The sequence below is a fragment of the Callithrix jacchus genome, chromosome 5 (genome assembly GCF_049354715.1).
Source record: "Callithrix jacchus isolate 240 chromosome 5, calJac240_pri, whole genome shotgun sequence".
In the NCBI taxonomy this organism is placed as follows: domain Eukaryota; kingdom Metazoa; phylum Chordata; class Mammalia; order Primates; family Cebidae; genus Callithrix; species Callithrix jacchus.
In genome coordinates, this window is record NC_133506.1 from 48,766,725 (window position 1) to 48,786,728 (window position 20,004).

Sequence of the window (20,004 nt, forward strand, 5' to 3'; positions counted from 1 at the left end):
TGCTTCAGGTACTTTAATTATAGTCCTTCTGATCCCTGTATTAATCTTTCTCATCATTTAAATCTCAACTTAAACATCATCTTCTCTAAGGACTCTTCCATGAAAACCTATCTAAATCAGGAGTCATCCTTTTTTTTTCTACAAAGGGCCAGATAGTAAATATTTTCAGCATTGTGGGGCATGCAGTCTCACGACTACAGTTGACCCTTGAACAATGAAGGAGTTAGCAGTGCTGATCCTTGGCATAATCAAAAATGGACAGGTAACTTTTAACCTCACAAAAAGTACTTATCTACTGATAGGCTACTGTTGACCAGAAGACTTGCTGATAACATAAAGTCAATTAACACATATTTTGTAATGTTATATGCATTATATGCAATGTTCTTACCCTAAAGTAAGCTAGAGAAAAGAAAACTTTGTTAATAAAATCATAAGGAAGAGAAAATATATTTATTATTAAGTGGAAGTGGATCATTATAAAGGTCTTCCTCCTTCTCATCTTCACATTGAGTAGGCTGAGGAGAAGTGGAGGGTTTGGTTTGCTTTCTCAGAGGTGGCAGAGAGGGGAGAAAATCCATGTACAAGTGGACCCACTCAGCTCAAACTCGTGTTGTTCGAGGGTCAACTGTGTTCAATCTGCCATTGCAGCATAAAAGCAATGATAGATCATATGTGAATGAACGGTAGGGGCTATGATCCAATAAAACTTTATCAAAAGACACTGGAATTTTAATTTCTTGTCATTTTTGTGTGTCATAAACCATCATTCTTCTTTTGATTTTTCAACCATTTAAAAATATAAAAACCACTCTTACTTTGTTGGCCCTATGAAAGCAGATGGCAGGCTGGATTAGGCTCACAGGCAACAGTTTACCAACCCCCGATCCAGCTCTCTCACTTTTCTCTGTCTCATCACCCTGTTTTATTTCCTTCCTAAAAGTACAACTATCTGATATCATGTAGTTTATGTATTTTCTCATATCTAGCACTGTGCTAGGCTCCAAGGAAACAGCAATGAGCAGAATGACAATTTCCCTCCCTTCACAGATCTTATATTATTGTTGGTGGAAATAGACAAGAAATTAAAAAATAAATAAGACCATTTAGGATCCCAAAAAGGGAATAGAACTTTAAGGGCCTGGGTAGTAGTGGTGCTAACTTACTTTGGGTGCTCCTGGAAGATTCTTTTGAGGGGCATCTTCTGACACATGAAGGACCGAGGGAGCCACAATGAGAAAAAGAGGATTTCAGACAGGGACAGCAAGTGCAAAGGCCCTGAGGCAAGTAAGAGCTGGGTTTGTTGGGGGGACTGAAGGAAAGCAGTGTCCCTGGAACGCTGTGCACAAGGGGACAGACCCAATTATTCAGGCCACGGTAATGAGTTCAGATCACTCTAAATACATTAGGAGACTTTAAACAGGGAAAAAGCATGGCCCAATGGCATTTCTAAAGATGATTCTGCTCCTGAGTGCAGGAATGGATTGCACACAGGAGGGGTGTGTGTGTGTGTGTGTGTGTGTGTGTGTGTGTGTGTGTGTATGAATGTACCTTTCCTTCCTTACCAGGAAGCTCCTTGAAGACCTCAGGCATATGAAGCCCTCAATGAAAACTTTATAAAATTAGTGCTTTAATTAAAATCATTAACACCACTGCATAGCTTTTCCTTGACCTCCTCAGCAGCGATCCTTTTTATAGCCTGGTTCCCAAAGCAGGTCAATTTATATCATAAAATCCAAAAATTACAGCTTAGAGCATAAAGTGACCTCCCATGATATAATGTGGCAAAACAAGCAAATTAATACCAGAGGTAGTAAATGTCTGGGCACTAATGTGGCCTGAGCGTGAAATATGTTTCCATGGCATTGGGAGTAAGGACTCAAAATGAGGGAGGATCAGTGACCGGGCACCACCTACATGGAGCTAGCTGTGCTAAGTCCTGGATTTTTAGACCCAACTGGTGTGAATGCAACCACTTAGGTATTTTTTATTCTTCTCATCGTTTAGTCAGCAAGCATTCTTAAATGTAAACTATGTTTAGGTACTGTGCTAGGCTTGTATCCAGAAATGAGCAAGACAAAGAAAGCCTCTGGCCTCATGAAGCTTGTGTGCTCGTTGCTGTCATGGAGCAAACAATTTAATCGAAGAGAATAATTTCAGTGCTGTTAGTTGTAAGAATGCAAAGCCAAAGAATAGGGAGATGGGAGGCTACTTTAGATGGTGGTCAGGAAAGTCCTTTCTGAGAAAGTGACATTTTTGCTAAGACCTGAAAAATGAGAGGCAGCCAGTCATCCACTGACCCAATGAACGAGGGCTCCAGGCAGAAGGAACAGCACATGCGAAGTTCTTGAGGTGAGGAAAAGCTCGGTGTATTTAAAGCATTATCTAGTACAGGGGTTTGCAAACTTGTTTTGTCAAAGGGCCAGATAGTAAATGTCTGAGGCTTCGTAGGCCACACAGTGCCTATTACAAATATTCGGCTCTGCCATTGCATCACAAAAGCAGCCATAGGTGATATGTAAATGATTAAGTATAGCTGAGTTCCAATAAAACTTTATTTACAAAAACAAGTGGAGGGCCAGAATTGGCCCACAGGCTATAGTTTACCAGCCTGTGGTCTAGTAGCATAGTGTCTCATGTGGGGTCCTAGAAGCAGATCCTGACATCAGGATTACTGGGCTATTGAACCTATTGAATTCTTGATTTCTTAGGATATGCCCCTAGGAAGAACCAGTAAGAGAGTGGGGAAGCAGGACAGGAAAGAAAAGAAAGCCAAGCAAGTCCTAGCCCCTGCCTGATCCCATGGGGAGCCTCAGAGTTTCACCTGTCTGTAAGGGCTGGGTTACCCTGGCTACCCTTGAGCCAGTGACTGATTGACTCCACATCAATCAGTCACTGGCTCAAGGGTAATGAGGGGTACACACTTGCAGGCAGCAAGGGCACTCTGTGTGTACAGGCCGAGCAGATTCAGCAGTCAGGGGATATATCCAGAAGAGAGCGGCAGGTGCACCTATTAGAAGGTAAAACTCTCAGAAGCCAGGCATAGGCACAAGAATATAGTATCCAAAATCCAAAGGCATCTCTACTGTGTCCTCTACAGATGCATTTCCCTGTGGCCAGGTTCTTACCTAGCTCTCACTTGCATGGGAAAATGTCTGTTTCCCCAATGTTACCTTTGTGAGTAAAGGTAGATTCTCCATCTACCTCTCAGAGCTGATGTTAGAATATATCAAGTTCTTTTGTCCAAAAACAAAAAGGATCAAAAGAAGAGGTGACTTTCACCTCATTGTCACTGACAAAATAATTAATTTAAATGGCAATTCAAAATAGTGCAAATATACAGAAAGCACATTTTTGAAAGTGATCAGAGATGCATGGCCTCTGGCTTAGGCGTTCATATGCAGGTCAGTGAGGGAGAGGGATCTAGCATTGACTAAGTACCCGCTGCGTGCATAGTGTCGAGTTTTTCTATCTTCTGATTTAACCTTTACCACACGCTTTAAGTACAGATATTACCCCCATTTTATGTACGAGGAAACTGAGGTTCAAGTATAAGGCCCTCAAGGGCAGAACAGGGGCTGTAAAATTTAAAATCCTTAACTCATATTCATTGAATGGACCTCAGAAAGGTCTGTAACCTACTGAGGGTGACCGTAACTAACAGGTGACAGAACGGGATTTAAGGCTGGTTCTGACACTGAAGTCTGTGCGTTTTTCTAGTTCCACCTTTCAGACTGGTGACTAGAAGGAATAAATACAAAATAGCTAGCCAGATGGCGTCATGCAGTGCTCTTTGTATAAGGAGGCGGCGTTCCTGTGCATGTGACTGTGTCATTTGCTTGCTGTCTCGATGAGGCCCTGCAGAGACTCCTTCACACACTCTCACTAAGCCACTTCCAGGTCAGAACAGACACTTGCAGGCCTCTTTTCCTGTTCCCTGGACAAATCTTTCCCAAGACGGAACCTGGGACATGCCTAATAGTGATCTCATTTTCTGGTTCAATCAACAAATATTTATTCAGCATTTATTATGAACCAGGCACCATCAAAGCACTGAAGACACAAACTTTTATAACAATCGTAGTTAATGTGGAGTTAGCGCCCTACCAGTGTTATCTCATCATTCCCTTTCCACATCCTCCAAAGTAGGATCCTGGGTCCCTATGTTGTAGAAGAGAAAGCTAAGCCCTAAGGTTAAGTGGCCCATTATCATACAGTTAGGAAGCAGCAGAACAAGAATTCAAATGCAAATTTGCCAAACTTCATTATCACCGCCAGAACGTATGCCCTGTCCTGATTCTTGCAAAAAATCAGAGCTAATACTTATTGAATGCTTACTATGTCCAAGACGCTCTCTAAAACTCCTTATATACATCATATCATTTTATCTTTCCTGCCATCACAGCAGACACGTCCCTGTCATCACCCCTATTTTACAGGTGAAGCACCTAAAGTCAACAGGAATTAAGTGCCTTGACCATCACCACACAGCCTTCAGCTGGTGGAGCTTGGATTTAAACCGTAGATCTGCCGGACTTTAGGCCTTGCTGGGAAGCAGACTTATAATTTTTTTAATTACCAGAGAAAGGAAGAAATAAAACAGAATAAACATACACTAAAAGCTTGCGTATGTGCCAAACACTGGGTTCAGCACTCCCTTTTTTAGCTTATTCAAGTTTCCCTGCCCTGGGAAGTTGGTGATTTTCTTATTCCCATTTTACAGTTGAAGAAAGGGAGGTATAGCCAAGTGAAGTCATCCATCCTGGTCACGCAAATGTTTTGTGATGAGGGCAAAATCCCATTACAGATTGGTCTGACTCTCCAAAATAAACAGATTGGCCCTATTTTTAACCCAGGGAAGATTTTCCTGTGTGCTTGGGCTGTGACCTGGATTTAGGAAGAGTGAATAGAAATCTGTGCTCGCCTGCTCTGTACACTTGACTGCAATATGCAAAAGAGGCTTAAATGTAAAGCCTTGATGAGTTTGGGGTGAAAGAAGGTGACAGAAAGAAAGCAAAAATGGGTCCAGTAGTTCCCAGTGCTCTTTGTCAAGCTCCTGACCAAATGCCCAGGGCAGGGGCTTTCTTGTTCTTCCACTTCTTCCACTTCTTCCTTCATTCATAAGAGCTTTACCGCCTCCAATAACATGCAATGTGTAGCTTGGGCTTGTTGAGAATGGAGTGTGTCTGTTAAGTGTTGCTTCTTGAATGTTGGACCGCCACCTCCATCTTAGTAACGCACGCCCATCTTTTTCAATCTAATGAACTCCAACCATCAGTGCAACTTAAGTTCGGCTGTCTGTTCGTGCATAGTTAATATTAAAAATGTACTAACAGTGTGGCTGAGAAATCAAATTATGCACATAAATATGCTGGCATAGCACAGGCGGCGGCAGAAGCTGAAGTTAGCAACACTGATGCCAGTTCACATTTGCAAATCTCCCGTCAATCTGTCATTAAACATGTTATCAAATGATGATAAGTGTATGCTTCTTGCTTGCATTGGTGAGCCGATTCCCGATGTTGATGCACATTAATGGGATAATACGCATTAACATAGTTGTGCTTGGATGAACACAAAACATTTTTTATCTGTCTCCGTTTGTTTCCCCCGTGGCCCCCAAGTAAGTGTTTTGTGTTATCAAATTGCCAAAAACATGGGAAAACATATTACTTTTAATTAGCAAATCTTGTTGGGTTTTCTCCCCCTACACGCCCGGCCCCCCTGCCCCCATTGTGTGATGGCAATAAGAGAGAGAAAGAGAGAGAGAGAAAGAGAGAAATAGAGAGAGGAAGAGAGAGAGGAACTACTGTCTTCTTTCAGTAAAACGATTAATGTCAGCAACTCAGAAGCTGGCAATTATGTTCTGTCTTAATGCACTGGCCTTTCATCTGGGGCCCTTACTCTTGACAGGCCTGATCGTTTCAGTTCAGTGATATGAAAGGCAGCAGAGGAAATGATCGTAGACATCCCGGGTCTGTCACGAGGGCTGGCGCTGCAATTCGGATCCGGCTCCACATTCTGAAGCTGTTCAGCAGAGTCAGAGGCACGGGAGACAGATGATGGCCCCAGGCATTGCCCAGACTTTGGGTGTCACTGTGCTGAGTGGGGAAGTTGTAGCTACCACCATTTCCCAAACTTGAGAACTGGAAAAATGTGTAAGCCCCCACAAAGTGAGAAACACGGTATTAAAAAGTTACATGTCCTTTTGCGTTGATCACAGAGCACCAACTCAACACAAGGATAAACGTGAACGTGGGCAGTGATTTCATGAGGCAGTGTTTGGATAGGGGTCTCTTCTCCTGAGAATCCAGGTCGGGATTGGATTCATTTTTCATCAAAATGAAAATGAAATTTAGATATTCTTGATTGAAAATTCAGAACTTCATGAATTTTTTTTGCAAATGTTGGTTCAGTACACTATCTGAGAAATGGGGCCGGGTGTGGTGGCTCAGGCCTGTTATCACTCCGGGATGCCAAGGCAGGCAGATCATTTGAGGTCAGGAGTTCAAGACTAGCCTGGCCAACGTGGTGAAACCCCATCTCTACTAAAATTACAAAAAACAAAAAAATTAGCCAGGCGTAGTGGTGCATGCCTATAATCCCAGCTACTTGGGAGGCTGAGGCAGGAGAATCACTGGAACCCAGAAAGTGGAGGTTGCAATGAGCCAAGATCACAACACTGCATTCCAGCCTGGGGTGACAGAGCAAGACTCCATCTCAAAAATAATAATAATAAAAGAAAAAGAAATGGTACTAGTGCCCAGCTTCCTTTGTAAAGTGATGTTCTGAGCAGGACGTCTGTGACATTGGATTGATTCATTTATTCAACACAGATTGGATTGAACACCTACTATATGCCAGAACTACCATGGCATCAGGGAGGACAGAAATGATTCCTACCCTCATGAAGCTTTGGGCATTTGGGGAAGGGAAAACAGAGTTTTCTTTAAATCACCACATAATGATCAATTTACTTTTATTATGAAAAGTGAAGGTACAGGTATATAGCATGCAGCTGTTGTAGCATTTACTTCTTGAGCTCAGTGGAAAATGTTCTTTGCCATTAATAATGCCAAAAGGTTATGTGTTTGGCCTTCCTGGATTCTTGTTTACATGTGTTTTAAAATTAACATTGACTTCTTGCCATTTGTGTTTGTTCCTAAGTGGAGTGAGCGGCTTATTAATGATTAGAATTATTGTTGCTATTATGAGTGCTCTAATTAAAAGAAAATTCTGTCATGAGGCTTTGTGAAGCAACACAAGACTTTACAGTTAGAGACTTCAGGTCTGGAAGTGTGGAGATGAAAGTGTGGAATAAGAAAACAGACAGAGTTCAGGATTTTAATAAAAAAAAAAAGGGTTCTCAAGATGTCTACTGTCCTTCATTGTAGATTCTTTTTCAGGGCATTTTCCCTAGTAAGGGTATGATGAAAATCCAATTGTTTTTTGATTGGAGGTGTCACCTTTTTTTTTAGTCTTAGGGCAGAAATAGCCAGCTTCTCTGAGACTTGAACATTTTATCTTCTACAGCTTTATTCAAATATGTAAAAATAGGCACAGTGGCTCATGCCTGTAATCCCACTTTGGGTGGCTAAAGTGGGAACATCAATGGCTTGAGCCGAGGACCTTGAGACCAGCCTGGACAACACAGTGAGATCCTGTGCACTACAGGTGCACACCACCCTACCTGACTAGAAAGAAAGTCAGGTAGGGTGGTGTGCACCTGTAGTCCCAGCTACTTGAGAAGATTACTTAATCCCAAGAGTTCAAGGCTGCAGTGAGCTATGATTATACCAATATACATTAGCATGGGCAACAGAGCAAGACCCTGTCTCAAAAATAAACACACACACGTACCACCTCTGAATTAATGATCAGATGCCAGACCAAGGATGCCAGACCAGGACACAGTTTCTCCCTGAGGTTCATGATCTAGGGGGCAAGGAAGTGAAGCAAATGTACGGTCATAGTACCTGGACACAAGTAATATGATGGGAAAGATACAGGTGTATGCAAGAGGGACACTCCGTCTTGTCCTTGGTAGTAGGAACAAATTATTTCTTTACACTGTGAATGAGTATTTATTTAGCATATTCAATATACTGAACTTTTTTGAGGAGACCAAAATAGATATAATAATGATATGAGCTTATATTTATTGAAAAATTACATGGCACTTCTCTAATTGCTCATTTGAATTGTCTGTTCGCTAATTGCCTATTCTCTTGCTGGTCTTTCCCACTCTGCCTTGAGCCTCACCAGGGCAGACACTGTGTTTATCAAAATTTGTCTCCAGGGGCTGGTCCACAAGGAGTGGGCCTTTTCATGTGCCTTGACTTACTTTTCAGGAATTACAGCTTAGATGTTGGAGATTAAAAGGTGATTGCAATACAAGTGCAATGTAAGTAACATGTGTACCCTAAGATCTGTCATGGGTTCAGAGGAATAAAACTGAATCCACTGCATCCCACAGAGTGAGCAGCTGTTACTTATCTGTTGAGTATCCCCAGAAGAGGAAGTGTTGCTTGACTCTCTAAGAGGTTAGTAAATTTGCATGGAGACTGAGATTGGAAAAGGCTTGGGAAATATTAGTGACAGTGAGTGCAAGGGTAGTGGCATTTTGGATTTATTTTCCTTCTAAAATTATTTTATGTGCTTAATATCACCTTGAAAGCCAACAAAATTCATGGTAGATGAACATAGAAATCATTTTTCAGAAGTTAATATTGTTCCTTTTTAACCTGAATTACTTGAGTTTTTAAAACCTTTAGTGACTCAGCTTTTTTTCCCCTCCAAGAGTATTTCAAAATGGAAAGCTTTTATATTCTATCCCAACATTTGTTGGAGCAGATTGCAATCTTTAATCCTAAAGTTTATGTGTTCCTCATGAAATTCCACTATAATTCCATCATCAGGAGGCTGGCCACAGGAAATCTCAGTCTTCAACATAATGTAAAAACTGGCTTTAGACAGATTTGTAGATTTTTCTTAATGTCAAAACCTAGTTACCAGTAGGGCAGGTGCAGTGGCTCACATCTGTAATTCCAGCACTTTGGGAGGCCACGACAAGCAGATCACTTGAGGTTAGGAGTTCAAAACCAGCTTCGCCAACATGATGAAACTTACTAAAAATACAAAAATTAGCTGGACATGGTGACACGCACCTGTAGTTCCAGCTACTCGGGAGGCTGAGGCGGGAAGATCACTTGAACCAGGGAGGCAGAGGCTGCCTTGAGCCAAGATTGTGTCACTGTACTCCAGCCTGGGCAACAGAGCAAGACTCCAGCTCAAAAAAAAAGAACTAGTTGTTGCTGGTAAATAAGTTTTAGGTTTCTATTGATGTTAAAATTTGTTAATAGAAGTCTAGTTTTCTCACCTCCATATTTTTTGCCAAAGTCTTGGAGAGTGAATTGTCTTGGTATCCCATCAACAGTGATTGGCAGGACTACTCATTTATTCATTCAACATATTTTTAGGTACCTACCATTGCCAGAGACTGTAGTAGGTTCTGGAAACTTAGGACTGAGCAGAGACAATATTTCTGCTCTCAAGGAGTTGTCATTCTAGTGGGAAAAACAGAAAATACACAAATGAAAATATGCCTGATGCTAGTAAGTGCTAAAAAGAGAAAAATAAGAGCAAAAGAGAGGAAGCCTATTTTATTTATTTATTCATTTTTTTAATTTTTATCTTGTTTTAATTCAGTAGTTTTGGAGAAACAGGTGGTTTTTGGTTACATGGATAAGTTCTATAGCGGCAGTTTCTGAGATTTCAGTGAATCCATCACCTGAGCAGTGTACACGGTACCCAATGTGTAGTCTTTTGTCCCTCACTCCCTCCCACTCTTTGCCCTGAGTCTCCAAAGTCCATTCTACCGTTCTTATGCATCTGAGTCCTCATAGCTTAGCTCCCACTTATAAGTGAGAACATACGATATTTGGTTTTCCATTCCTGAGTTACTTCACTTAGAATAATGGTCTCCAACTCCTCCAGACTGCTGCAAATGCCGTGATTTCATTCCTTTTTATGGCTGAGTAGTAGTCAATGGTGTATATATACCACATTTTCTTTATCCACTCGTTGGTTGATGGGCATTTAGACTGGTTCTATATTTTTGTAACTGAAAATTGTGCTGCTATAGACATGCATGTACAAGTGTCTTTTACATATAATCACTTCTTTTCCTCTGGGTGGATTCCCAGTATTGGGATTTCTGCATTGAATGGTAGGTCTACTTTCAGTTTTTAAGGAATCACCATGCTGTTTCCCATAGTGGCTGTACTAGTTTACATTCCCACCAGCAGTGTAAAAGTGTTCCCTCTTCACTACATCCACACCAATCTCGAATTTTTTTTATTTTTTAATTATGGCCATACTTGCAGGAATAAGGTGGAATCTCATTGTGGTTTTATGTTGTATTTCTCTAATAATTTGTGACATTGAGCATTTTTTCATATGTTTGCTGTCCAGTTGTATATTTTCTTTTGGGAATTTTCTATTCATGTCCTTTGGAGGAAGGGCATTTTAGACATGTGGTTTAGGGAAGGCTTGTCTGAGAAAGGGACATCTGAGCTGATACCTGAATGAATCAAAGAAGGAAGACATGCAAATATCTAGGAAGTTGAAATAAATCAGCTTTTAATTCTGATAGCAATTAGATGAGTCATAAAAAGAATAAAACCATGATCAAACAATCATTGAAAATTGAAATGACTGAAATTTTCCAATGAGTGCAAAAGACTATTAATTATACCCAGGGAATCAAAAGACAATGAAATCTAAACATTTTCTACATTGCTATTTTTTCAATTATAACTTTCATTTCTGTTGCCAGAAATTGCATGAAGGGTTATAAATGGCCTGATAATGAGATTTAGTGGTTTTTAATTCAGAGGATTACTTGTCAATATTTAAAATCAGAGAAATTTACATTAAACTCCATATTTTCAGCTTCTCTTGAAAAACTAGAAAAATTGTCGATGGTGTTCCACCTTCCCCACATGGAGTCAGTTGGAGCTAAGGGACATTTTCCCTTTTCAATAGGACATGCTCTCTTCAGGTTACCACAATCCCCAACACCTCCTATTACCCTACCCCAGACCCCCACCCTCATTTATATTTTCTGCTATGCCATTTGGTTACATATTGTCTATGGCTGCTTTTGTGCTATAATCTCAGATTTGAGGGGTTGCAACGGAGACTGTTATGACTTGCAAAACCTGAAATATTTATTACCTGGTCCTTTACAGAAAAAATGTGCCAACCCGTGGCCTATGTGGTAGCTGCTTAGTGAGGCTGGATGTGAGGGTAGGGGAGAAAGCCATATTGCCATGTCTCCTCAAGAACATGAAAACTGAAGGAAAGGTCACCAATCCATGGTGGGGGTGGTGGTCAGTTCCAAATGTCAAAAAGATCAAGAGCAGGCTGGGTGCAGTGGCCCATGCCTGTAATCCCAGCACCTTGGGAGGCTGAGGTGGGTGGATTGCTTGAGGTCTGGAGTTCAAGACCAGCCCTGGCCAACGTGGTGAAACCCAGTCTCTACTGAAAATACCAAAAATTATCGGGGCATGGTAGCTCATGCTTGTAGTCCTAGTTATTCAGAAGGCTGAGGCCAGAGAATCCTGGGAGGTGGAGGTTGCAGTGAGCCGAGATCATGCCACTGCACTCCAGCCTAGGTGACAGAGTGAGACTTCATCTCAAAAAAAAAAAAGATCAAGAGCAAAATTGGGGGTTCAGTTTGGATTCTCAGTTACACATCACAGAATCTACACCAGCTAACAGAGAAAAATTTTATCAATGTTATTATATGGTTCGTGGGACCACCCAGTGGTCCAGAGAATCAGATTTAAAGGCTACACAGCCAAGAATTTTGCCAGGACCGTGCTAGTAGAACCACCCCTACACCAGCTATGCTGGACATCTGACTTTCCTATTAGGAGTTCTGAAACAGCTACCTCTGCAGAGCCGACGGCTTTCACTCAGGTCAGGATAAAATCTGCCTAGCACCTGCCTCCTCACAGCACGCTCTTCTGAATCAAAGCCCTATGTTGGTATATTTGATGAGCAAACCTTGATTTCTGCCTTGAGGAATGTCCTTCCTTCTAACCAAGTTATTGGGATGGTTATTAAACATTGTGTATCTGGCCTATGGAAAGGTCTCACATATAATAATTTTAATAACAATGACTAATTATTGAGGCTTCTGTCCATTCTTCTAGGAGGAGAGGGTGATTCTGTCCACATGTTTTCTGTGCCAAAACTGCTGCATGGTGAGCTGGTAATCCTGACCTTTAGAAGGGGTGGAGGAGAGTTCATCTGAGACCGTCTGTGTCTTAAACCTCCACACTGAAAATGAGGGGATTTTTGACTTCTAGTCTGGAACATTTCTGATTCCAGTAGCAAAGCACTCCTAGTAGCCTCTCTAGCCTCCCAAGAACTCTTTCTGAAGTTCATTAGAATTTCACCCTCCTGGCAAGTAATACACATAAACCACCTTCTTCTTTTTTTGGAAACAGGGTCTTGCTCTGTTGCCCAGGCTGGAGGGCAGTGGTGCAATCATAGCTCACTGCAGCCTTGAACTCCCAGGTTCAAGCCATCCTCCTGCTTAACTCTCCCAAGTAGTTGGGACTACATATGTGCACCACCATGACTGGATTTTTTTTTTGTAGAGATGGAGGTCTCACTGTGTTGCCCAGGCTGTAAAACACCTTCTGACTGCAATTTGCTTTCCCTGTGTGTGTACTAATAGTAACTAATTACCCAGAATAGAAGCTGACGATCTGTGGAGAGTTTGCTGACTCTCAGGCTCCACAGCAATAGCTCATTTAATCCCCTCAATGGCTCTATTACATTTTCTGATTCAGACAGTCAGAGAGTTGAAATAACTTGACTAAGGTCACACAGCCAGTAAGTGGCAAGGCTCAGATAAAAGTCACATGCACCTGACACCACATGCTTCTTATATGTCCCCTCAGGAACATGGACTAATCAGGGAAGACTCAATCTCATCATTGGTCCATTCACACTTAATACTTCGATTAGGTAGATAGGGAGTTTCAATGATATAGGGTCGACATTGAAAACAAGCAAGAAGCTAAAACCCACAGCCATTAGCACAGATTGTATGAGTATTTTTTAAAATCTCTGTAGCATTTTTATACTTTTTAGTATAAACTAACACATGAGCTGAGTGCAGTGGCTCACACCTGTAATCCCAGCACTTTGGGAGGCCAAGGCAGGAGGATCGCTTGAGCCCAGGAGTTCAAGACCAGCCTGGCCAACATGGTGAAACTCTGTCTGTACTAAAAATACAAAAATTAGCCAGATCTGGTCGTGCGTGCCTGTAATCCCAGCCACTTGGGAGGCTGAGCCACAAGAACTGCTTGAACACAGGAGGCAGAGATTGCACTGAGCTGAGATTATGCCACTTCACTCCAGCCTGGGCGACAGAGTGAGACTCTGTCTCAAAAACAAAAACAGTTAATACATGAGAATTCCAGGTTAGACTTCAAGCCCCCTCACCCTGCAGGTAACAGTAGGCTGATACCAGTCTTGGTTGTTGTCCAGAGGGCATGACACTATTGAAAAGGGGGAAGGCATGCAGCAGTGTGGCACAGAAGGCCTGGTCCTGGATGCCACTCTGCCAATTACCAGGCATGTGTCCTATGCTGGTAAATGTTTAACAACTAGCTCTCCAACAAAAAAAAAAAAAAAAAAAAAAAGCAGATCTTGGCTGGGCACAGTGGCTCACACCTGTCATCCCAGCACTTTGGGAGGCTGAGGCAGGCAGATCATGAGGTCAGGAGATCAAGACCATCCTGGCCAACATGGTGAAACCCCATCTCTTCTAAAAATACAAAAATTAGCTGGGTGTGGTAGTGCATGCCTGTAGTCCCAGCTACTTGGAAGGCTGAAGCAGGAGAATTGCTTGAACCAGGGAGTCAGAGGTTGCAGTGAGCCGAGATTGTGCCATTGAACTCCAGCCTCGCAACAGAGAGAGACTCAGTCTCAAAAAAAAAAAAAAAAAAACCCAGGTCCTGATTTACAGCATTGACCAATTTCTGCGGTGTAAATAATTCTCCCATAGTGGTAAGAGATGCATACAGTCTACTCTCATGAGATCTTGTGAGCTAGGAGGGGTTGGACCTCCATACTGCAGTGTGCTGGCAGGTCGCTTAATCTCACTAGCCTCCAGAGATGGAGCAAAAGGCCGGTACCTACATCAAAGATTGTTAGGAGGATTAATAACAAAATATGGTAAAGCAGTTAGTGCCGAGCCTAGCACTGTGGTAGACATTTGCTAAATGTCTTGATTACTAGCTGAGATTTCCTTAGGTAATATCTTAATGTCTTATGCCTCAATGTTTTAATCTTAAAAACAGTCATAAAATACTTTCCCCACCTCTTGCTCAGGATAATTGGAACAATTGAGCAAGATCATCTACATCAACTGCTTTGGAAGCCTACAAGCCTATGAGAGAGAGAGAGACAGTATTTTTATTAAAGTCAAGTCAAAACTCAGAGAATAAATTTTTGCTGGGCAAAAATTATACAGCTGAGTCATAATTTTTAAGTTCTTCTGTCATCATTTTTTCCTGAGCATTCAGGCTCTCTTAGGTTCCTGATACTAAAATAATTCCCATTTAAAAGCCATTTAATTGAGAGGAGACTGGAAACTCACCAGCTCAGAGAAAAATTCAGTCTGTCAAGAGGTTCTGAGAGTCTTTTGGGCTTAAGTCTTTTTGATCTTTTACTCCTCGATCCTCTAATCCTTTTTGTGAGGAATCTTTCATAATCCTTGTTTTTAGTTCTTATTTCTCAAGTTTCCCTTTGAAAAGCAGGATTCCCATCACATCTCAAAGGTGAAGGTAGCATAAAGCCTGCTTCCAACAAGACTACTGCAGTTGCATAAAGACAGCAGTCGTTTCTGCCTCTAGAGGCTCCAGTGGGGTATTCTCTTAGATTTGCTCATTTCTTTCCTTGGTCCTCCCTGTGATCTTAGAGAATTGCAGCATTTATGAAGATCATCTTGGTACTTTCCATTTAGTACATTTCTGTCTAGTCATTGATTTTTAATATTGTCCCCATACCCTCCATTCACAAATAGAAACTTCAACACCCAGGTTCACGGATTGACTCTTAATTGCTCACCATACTCATTTCCACTTGCAGTCAAAGCCAGACCTCCTGGTTGCAGGATAGCACAGTTGCAAAAAATATGTGTTCTGTGGTCCAAAACCCTCCTGTTCAAATCTTGACCTTGCAGCTTGCTAGATGTGAATTCTGGGCAAATTACTTAAACTCTCTCTATGTCCCTTTTTTCTATAAAAACATGGATAATAATAAGACCTACCTCAAGGGGCAGTAAAGAAAGTTAAATGAATTTATGTATACGTGTGTGTGTGTGTATCTATATATATATTATATATATGACTTAAATAGTTCCTGATAGTCACTAAAAGCAAAGCAATGTTAGCTCTTATCATCATAAAGCAGTGTTTCCCTAATTTTATTCAAGCGATGTCTGTACTTATATCAGCAAACTCCTTGTGCTATTCTTTACTTATCATAAATACTTGTATTAAAGAGAAAACTTTAATCACTAGACTAAACGGAAACTAGCATCACTTAACAAAAAAAGGAGCAAATGACAAAAAATAAAGTGGCCACAAAACAATGTTTTCATATCTGGCCAGCTCCTGATGCCTGCCTAAGTCTTGCTGCTGAGGTCTGGTTTCTTTCTGTTGGGACAGGAGGTTAAAAAGTGTTACTGAGATGTTAAAACCTTGATCTTGGATTTGAACTTGAACTTGACACTTCTGAGACTTTTTGGAAACATGGAAGAAAATTTAAAACAGCCATCTTTCACTTTATAATTCTGTGTTTTGTGGGTTTTGCTTGTATCGCTGGCTCCATGGACCTCCTAAAAGTTTCTCACATATATCCAATGATCTGTGTCCCATGCTTTAGCTAAGATAAAGTTGAAGGATTCATTACTATCCAGGTCTGTAATGACTGAAAAAAAAAAAAAACTCCAGGCAGTTTGATGCACATTATTCTTAAAGACTGATTCTCCTCTCAGCCTTAGTTCTCTTATCTATCTGTCCCATTTTCAATTTTTTTTAATGGTGTGCTTCCTTCATAAATTTTTCAGATCTAGGTCTGGGTTTTTGTCTCCTCTGAAGTCCAGAAATTGATGTCTCATTGAGGAATTTGCAATTTGCTCTGGGCTTCACAGTGCTGAGCTGCCCACTTCCTGACTCAAGAAAAAGACCAGATGTCAGTGTTTATTAGTGGAGGAGTGTGATCATGCAGTTTAGTTGCTGTAAGGTAACTTTTTTTTTTTTTTTTGCCAATCAGTTTGAGCTTATAAGGTTGCTCAGGTTAGCCTTGAACTCATGACCTCGCCTTCGCAAGCGCCACGACCTCTGGCCGGAGCCACTTTGGACCCCGCCTAGGTTTTATTCTTAAAAGATTGCAATCTATCCTGTAGCATGATCACCTAACATTCAATATACCGGCAATTTCCAATATGTAAGAGTCAAGCTCCTTCAAATTAGGCTCAGCATTATCTCCCTCATCCATTGTTATAGCAAGATGGGTGAAAAGTGCTGTTGAAAACAGCTGCTCAACTGGGCTAGCATTTCCAAGGTTGTTTCATCTTCAGCCCTTTCCCTCCCACACATGTTATCTTTTTCTTAAAACACGGGCTCTGGACTATCTTTGTCATTTATCGTAACTTGGGTTTTTTTCTGTTCTTCCTTGGTCTGAGGTCAAAGCCATCTGCCTAGAGACTCCTTTATATTTTTGGTCCAAGGCTAAGGTTAGGATAATACAAACCCAAAAATACCTCTCTTATCTTTTCCCTGTTCAAGGCAATTGACAGTTTTACATAGTCACTCACATTTTTCATGCAAGCTTTGGAAATTTTCCCCAAGCAAAGAAGCTGAGATGAAACCAAATTTTAGAATTTCTGCGGGTCTAGGGACGCCACCACGAAATGGATTTTGGGGTCCACTTTATTCTACAGATGAGATGAATGAAGTAGAAAGGGAAACCATCTGCCCAAAGTGAATCCAGGATCTTTGATTCCCAATCCGTTTACCCCAGATGACTTCAAGGTAGAGAAAGGCACATGACATTTACGCCCCCTCACAATACCTTGTTCCATGACCCCTGGTGATCTGGCCACACTGGCAGGTTATATCACCTTATTCAGAGTTATTATATTCTTTTCTCCTCTAACTGCAAAGGATTTTAGTATACCTTAAGAAATAGCAATGGGAACTGTCAGGAAATAGGTTCACTGTCAATGATGAAAGCTCAAATGCAGGGAAAATTGATCCAATGAGAGAAATCATAGAATCTGGGGTTTTTTTGGTTTTTTTTTTTTTTTTTTTTTTGAGCCTTAGTCTGGCTCTGTCAATCAGGCTGGAGTGCAGTGGTGCAATCAGGCTCACTGCAGCCTCCACCTCCCAGGCTCAGACAATCGCCCTGCTCAGCCTCCCGAATAGCTGGGACCACAGGTGTGCACCACCACAGCCAGGTAATGTTTTAATTAGCTTGCAATCTTACCCAGGCTAGTCTTGAACACCTAGGCTCAAGCTATCCTCCTGCCTTGGTCTCTCAAAATGCTGTGATCATAGGCATGAACTACTGCACCTGGCCATGGAGACATGAAATGATTTCTAAACTATCAACCAGTGTATTCTCTTGGGCAAATTGGTAGTAGGACAGAAGTTAGTAGCAGGGACTGTACAGTCTCACTAACTTGGTTTGAATCTGGGCTCCATCATTTATTAACTCTATGTGTTCTCCCTTTGAGAGAACACATTGGGATGCTACTGAGCGAGGAAAACAATAGCATAGACCAGTGTGAAATCTAGTCTCTCTTCTTCTTAACCAAATAGATTGTATATCGCAGTCCTTAAAAGAGATTAGTCACAAATAATTTTCAATGCACCTGATAACCATGCAAAACTTCCTTTTGTCTCAGTTTTGAGAAGTGATCTGATAGAGTATGAAATGCATCTGTCAAAGTGTGAGCCTCTGTCCCAGAAGGGCTTTTGGGAGTTATTGTGGGGCTTATAGATGAGACTCTGTCTTCCAACACCTGTGAATGGCACAATCCCAGGAGTCAGTAGTGACATAGTCCCAGGGTAGGTGGAGAAGATTAGAGCCTGGGAATCATCTGATTCCTGGGCAAATCCCCAACTCAAGAGATGATGGATAGCTACCTAGACCCATCTGTTCTACAAAAGAGAGAAGCCGCACCCTGTTTTATGACAGCACTAGAATGTTTGAACACAATTTGGAATAGTCGCACTAACAAGATCAAGTAAGAATTGAGGCAACTAATTGGATAATTCATCAGTTAACTGAAATCCTCTGCCCCAAAAATTTCACATGAAATAACTTGAACTGCTATTTCTTCCTTAAATTATGACTCCTCAGCTCACTACTTCGTTTTTATGGATTTGATTGTCTTTTTTTAAAAAAAAAAGTATTTTATTATAATATGGGTAATGAGTTTTTCCCTTATTTTGCCCATTTATACATGTGTACTTTTTTTTTTTGAGATGGAGTCTCGCTCTGTCTTGAGACTGGAACGCAGTGGCGCAGTCTCTGCTCACTGCAACCTCTGTCTCCTGGATTCAAGCGATTCCCCTGCCTCAGCCACCCAAGTAGCTGGGATTACAGGTGTGCACCATCATGCCCAGCTAATCTTTGTATTTTTAGTGGAGACAAGGTTTCACCATGTTGGTCAGGATGGTCTGGATCTCCTGACCACGTGATCCACCCACCTTGACTTTCCAAAGTGCTGGGATTACAGGTGTGAGCCACCATGCCCGGCCTATAAATGTGTACTTTTAAAAATGTTCTGTTCCAAGTATAACTGCTCTCTTTACTTATTTTGTCATTTTGTTGTCAATGTCATCTTTTTGTTTGTTTGTAATTCTAATTATTCTCCACCCCACGTCTTTCCAAGTTTTGCTTTCTTATGCTCCCAATTGCTAAATAATTAGTCAATACAGCTTCACCATATGTACAGAGCCCCACAGATAAGCAGCCATCGGCCTTTGACACGACTCAGCCAGCAAGCTCTCAAGGCGGAAGTTTGAATTTTGACCACACGTCCCTACTTGCTGGTGAAGATCTAAGAACGTAATTAGATCACTACAATTTACATGTTCTTCCTTGGACAATTCATTTTGCAACTTAATTCCCAGGTTCTCAGGGACACCAACTTCTAAACATTATACAGAGCCCCTCAGAGGATGACATCTTGCCCAACATGATAGCATGTTTTTTGTCTTTAAAACTTAACCTTAAAAAGTAAAATACAATAAAAAAGTAAAACTTCAGCACATTTTTCCTCTCCAGGGTTTATCTTCTTTACTTCCCTCGTGCTGTTCAACTAATTCCCTGCCAGGGAAGTATTGCTGTAACTAAGCCATCGCACAGAGCCATGCCAAAGACACTTGTGAGCAAAGTGTTTATTTCTCTTAACAACAGAGCCAGCAATTTTCAGATTTGCTTAAGTGCAGCCCCCAGCAAACCCTCACTACCTGTTTTAGTAACTTCGCATTTTGGTAGGTTCTGTGGCATTGTTTCATAATGATCTTTAGGAGAGAGGGGAAAAAAACTGCAGCAAATGTCAAACCTCAGGATATATTCAAGAGGCCTTCAAGTCACTGCGGATTCAGGATCTGCAAAATCACTAAAGCACTTACATCTCAATCTATGCCTTTTAAGGTCAGAAGTACCATGAAATCACTCAGGACATCTTGTTCTGTTCAAGTTCCTTTTCATTTTCCCACCCTAATGGCAGTTGCTCAAACTTCTTGAGAAAGGCAATTTTTGATGTTCCCCTGGAAGAGATTTTTCTTGACAATGGATATGAAGCATTAGTGTTTGCTTTCTCCTTCTTCTTTATTCTGTTTTTTTTTAATTTTTTTATTGCATTTTAGGTTTGGGAGTACATGTGAAGAACATGCAAGA

At 41.3% G+C, this 20,004-nt stretch overlaps 1 protein-coding gene across 6 annotated transcripts in view; it reads left to right on the forward strand.

Moving 5' to 3' along the window:
• TSHZ2 (teashirt zinc finger homeobox 2) overlaps window positions 1-20,004 on the forward strand; it is a 512,491-nt gene that overhangs the window by 309,316 nt on the left and 183,171 nt on the right. The window contains exon 3 of one of the 6 annotated variants that reach the window (XM_054255472.2): window positions 1-19,372. This exon is cut by the window's left edge and continues 14,716 nt beyond it. The exons of the other annotated variants lie outside the window; for them this stretch is intronic. The gene's annotated coding sequence lies outside the window, so the exon portion shown is untranslated. Of the gene's footprint in view, window positions 19,373-20,004 lie in introns of those variants that run through there. 6 annotated transcript variants of the gene reach the window in all.